The sequence below is a fragment of the Ornithorhynchus anatinus genome, chromosome X5 (genome assembly GCF_004115215.2).
Source record: "Ornithorhynchus anatinus isolate Pmale09 chromosome X5, mOrnAna1.pri.v4, whole genome shotgun sequence".
NCBI lineage: Eukaryota > Metazoa > Chordata > Mammalia > Monotremata > Ornithorhynchidae > Ornithorhynchus > Ornithorhynchus anatinus.
The window spans coordinates 65,304,744-65,309,616 of record NC_041753.1 but is presented as its reverse complement, the minus strand read 5'-3'; the positions used below and the strand labels follow the sequence as shown (position 1 = coordinate 65,309,616).

Below are 4,873 nucleotides of genomic sequence, written 5' to 3'. Positions count from 1 at the left end.
TTCCTGAAAGCAACCATTTCCCAGGAACTGCCTATGTTGACTGTATTGATTGAACATTGGCTTTCAGTGACAATTTTACTCTATAGTTTGCCCAGCTCATACTTCAAATTCATCAGGTTTCATAAGGTTGACAATGCCTCTTGAATCCTGCTTTATTGATTTCCAGAATGTCAGATCCAAATATTTGAACATACCTTGTTAGCTTGGATGGATACGATCAGATCTTCAACTTGGAAATCCAGAGGGGAAAAGGTTTTGCTTGCAAATTAAATGACTCAGACTTTTCAAGAACATACGTCACTATGAGTACCATGTCAACTGGTTGAGAAGTCCAGATCTTGATTCCTTTGGTCTGTTGTTCCAACTAAATGTGTGGGCAGGGAACATGTCTACCAACTCTTTCATACTGTACTCCCCCAAACCCGTAGTACAGTGCTCTGTACGTGCCTCCTTAGCGCAGTAGGCAGCGCGTCAGTCTCATAATCTGAAGGTCCTGAGTTCGGTCCTCAGAGGGGGCAAGGCTTTTTATGCCTAGAATTCCTTAACTCCCATTCTCTCCTAGACCCCCTCCAATCTGGCTTCCGTCCCCTCCACTCTACCGAGACTGCTCTCTCTAAGGTCACCCATGACCTCCTTCTTGCCAAATCCAATGGCTCCTACTCCATTCTGATCCTCCTTGACCTCTCTGCTGCCTTTGACACTGTCGACCATCCCCTCCTCCTCCATACCTTATCTCACCTTGGCTTCACGGACTCTGTCCTCTCCTGGTTCTCCTCTTACCTCTCTGGCCGATCATTCTCGGTCTCCTACGCTGGAGCCTCCTCCCCCTCCCATCCTTTAACTGTTGGAGTTCCTCAAGGGTCAGTTCTTGGCCCTCTTCTGTTCTCCATTTACACTCACTCCCTCGGTGAACTCATCCACTCTCACGGCTTTGACTACCATCTCTACGCAGATGACACGCAGATCTACATCTCCGCCCCTGTCCTCTCCCCCTCCCTTCAGGCTCGCATCTCCTCCTGCCTCCGGGACGTCTCCACCTGGATGTCGGCCCACCACCTAAAACTCAACATGAGCAAGACTGAGCTCCTCATCTTCCCTCCCAAGCCCGGTCCGCTCCCAGACTTCTCCATCACCGTGGATGGCACGACCATCCTTCCCGTCCCGCAGGCCCGCAATCTCGGTGTCATCCTTGACTCATCCCTCTCGTTCACCCCACACATCCTATCCGTTACCAAGACCTGCCGGTTTCACCTCTACAATATCGCCAAGATCCGCCCTTTCCTCTCCACCCAAACGGCTACCTTACTATTACGGGCTCTCGTTATATCCCGGCTAGACTACTGTGTCAGCCTTCTCTCTGACCTCCCTTCCTCCTCTCTCGCCCCGCTCCGGTCTATTCTTCACTCCGCTGCCCGGCTCATCTTCCTGCAGAAACGATCTGGGCATGTCACTCCCCTTCTTAAACAACTCCAGTGGTTGCCTATCGACCTCCGCTCCAAACAAAAACTCCTCACTCTAGGCTTCGAGGCTCTCCATCACCTTGCCCCTTCCTACCTCTCCTCCCTTCTCTCTTTCTACCGCCCACCCCGCACGCTCCACTCCTCTGCCGCCCACCTCCTCGCCGTCCCTCGGTCTCGCCTATCCCGCCGTCGACCCCTGGGTCACGTCCTCCCGCGGTCCTGGAACGCCCTCCCTCCTCACCTCCGCCAAACTGATTCTCTTTCCCTCTTCAAAACCTTACTTAAAAATCACCTCCTCCAAGAGGCCTTCCCAGACTGAGCTCCTCTTCCCCCTCTACTCCCTCTGCCATCCCCCCTTTACCTCTCCGCAGCTAAAGCCTCATTTTCCCCTTTTCCCTCTGCTCCTCCACCTCTCCCTTCCCATCCCCACAGCACTGTACTCGTCCGCTCAACTGTATATATTTTCGTTACCCTATTTATTTTGTTAATGAATTGTACATCGCCTTGATTCTATTTAGTTGCCATTGTTTTTACGAGATGTTCTTCCCCTTGACGCTGTTTAGTGCCATTGTTCTTGTCTGTCCGTCTCCCCCGATTAGACTGTAAGCCCGTCAAACGGCAGGGACTGTCTCTATCTGTTGCCGACTTGTTCATCCCAAGCGCTTAGTACAGTGCTCTGCACATAGTAAGCGCTCAATAAATACTATTGAATGAATGAATGAATGAATGCTCTGCACCCAGTAAGTACTCAATAAATATCATTGTTTGACTGATTGAAATATAACAGTTAAGGCTCAGGATATCACTGTGACCCTGGTGAAAGTTATAAATTTTGCACCTATTTGTGCTGTTAATAATTTTTTTAAAAAGATTCAAATGATTCTTTCCCCGACAGCCTTCCCGGACTAACCTCTCTTCTCCCCACTCTATTCTCTATGGGGAATCTATTCTCTATTCTATTCACTTGGCTGTGTACCCCCTAAGCACTTTGATACTTACTCCGCCTCTTCAGCACTTATGTACTTATCCTTATACTCTGCTGCTTCCCTTATCTGTAATTTATTTTAGTGTCTGTCACCCCTCCCCTGCTAGATTGCATGCTCCTCTACCAACTCCTATTGTATACAATAGTACAATACTCTGCACACAGCACACAGTATACTCAATAAGTATAATTGATTGATTGATTCAAGGGATCTATATCACCCCGTCACTGATCCTGTCCTCACACAAGACTGAATGTGTTCACTGATTTCCAGTTGGGATTATGATGACATCCTTTTTGGCCTCTAGTTACTTTTGCCTCTGTAGGTGCTGAGGTACTATTTTTCCTGGACTTCAATCTTTTTTCTTTTTTCTTTAGCAAAGTAACGTATCTTTAATTTCTGCATAAGAATGGTCTCCCTCCAAATTGTGAAATGATGGAAGTCACCCTTCTGTTTCCTCTTGGCATGCCTCCCAGTGCCTTTCATTGAAAGTGCAAAAATGTGTGTGTGTGTGCGCACATGGACATGTATATGTGTGTGTGAATATAGGAAAGATGTATAACTGTGTGACTCCATTTTTCACAGACAGCAGGAGCAGACTTGGTGGTGAACCGATCCCTTGAGGTCTGGGGTGTTGGGGGAAGGGGCTTGAGGTAACATTTTCTTTGAATCCTTTGATTCATTGCAATCTACTGATTCTGATTGCTTCTTAGATCCTTTACCTTTCCTACCACTGAACAAGATTTTTCTCTAGCCCCTATCTATTGGCCTGCTCCATGGCCCAGAGGGTTTTAGCTGAATTGCGTAGTCAAATCAATCCCCTGGGTCCTGCTCTGAGAGTTGGAGGCACTGCAGCAAAAGTAGGGAAGCAGATGGAAGGAAAAGCAGAGTTCTTACTGGATATTCCTTTGGTACTGTCATGCCCATTTTTTATGTCAGTTTCAGAAATCCTCACATTCTTCTTGACTCTTTTGAAACTTGAAATCTAGCTTTTCCCAATTCCCCCATTGAGCTGTCTGACTGGCTCAGTGAACAGCCACTGCCAGGCAGATTCCTTCGGAGGGCAGAGTTGTAGAGAGTAGTTAGAAGTGGAGGTTCCCAATTTTTCACTTTGAATTTGGGCATTAAAGAGGCCAAGGATTTTAATGGGGATGGGGACTGGGTAAAGGCAGACTTCAGAGAGCTAACAGTCAAATCAATTAATCGTATTTATTGAGTGCTTACTGTGTGCAGAGTACTGCACTAAGAATTTAGGAGAGTACAATATAACCAACACATTCCCTGCCCACAATGAGTTTACAGTCTAGAGGGGGAGACATTCATATAAATAGATAAATGACAGATATGGACATGAGTGCTGTGGGGTTGGGAGGGGGGACGAATAAAGGGAGCAAGTCAGGGTGAAGCAGAAGGGACTGGGAGAAGAGGAAGAGAGGGCTGAAAGCTCTCATTATGGGTCTTCTCTGCCCCGATTAGGAGGCTCTCAGGGCTTACTGGAGTCCAGCTCACACAGCTGTGGGTTTTATGGCAACTTCAGATGGAGGGGGTCTAGGTGGAAACGAACAGAGAGATTGTATAATTTTGTTTCCATACATCTCTGGCAAAAAGCAAGTTTTCACTTCAGTCTCCATGATTAAGTGATTATCCCTTCCCAATCCATGTCACCTAATTGTTCCCTTGCTGCATCTCTTGCACTTGGCTCTGCATTGTTGTTGCTCAGTGAGGAGTTCTCCCTTTTCACTGGCAGTAGTGCATGTGAAAGTGACGGATTCTCTTCCCAAACAACATTATCAAAGTGGCAGAGGTATGACAGCAACATCAAAGATCATTTCACTTTTATTCTAATGTTCATTTCTCCCACACCCATCCCCACAGCCCCTTGTCAGCTAACCTACAGCAGTTCATAATCTATGGGGATGGAAGAGGAAAGGAAAAATCAGAGCTGAATTTGTTTTGATAAATCCAGATCACCTGTCCTTCAGCTTTCTCAGTGCTAGTCCTGCTGTAATGGACAAAATGCTACTTGACAGGAATGGAAATTTTCCAAGGCGATAAAAGCCGTGGTTATTTGTATTTCAAATGTATGTCCCTTTTTCAAAGTCTATATCAGAAGTTGGCTACAACTAAGAAAAACCAATTCCTTGCTCTATTTTCTTACCATGCAGATCAAAAATATCATTCTTGCAAGATGAACAGCTCGATTTGATATGCTGCCCTAGTTATTTGGGGTATATATTGATGAAGGCTTTGATGTGAATCCATAGGATTTACTGATTACTTACCATATGCTAGGCCCTGTTCTGCGCCCTTGGGAGCTTATAATAGAGTTAGATGTTTACCTTCTACTGTGCAAGCAGTGCTGAGCGTTTGGGAGAGGACAATAAAATCAGTAGATGTGATCACTACCCTCAAGGAGCTTACAGTCTA

At 46.3% G+C, this 4,873-nt stretch overlaps 1 non-coding gene across 1 annotated transcript; it reads left to right on the top strand.

Annotated features, from left to right (window-relative positions):
* Window positions 1-445: 445 nt before the first annotated feature.
* Window positions 446-518, top strand: TRNAM-CAU. The gene has a single exon. It is a non-coding gene; the product is annotated as a tRNA-Met (tRNA).
* The last annotated feature ends 4,355 nt before the right edge of the window (window positions 519-4,873 follow it).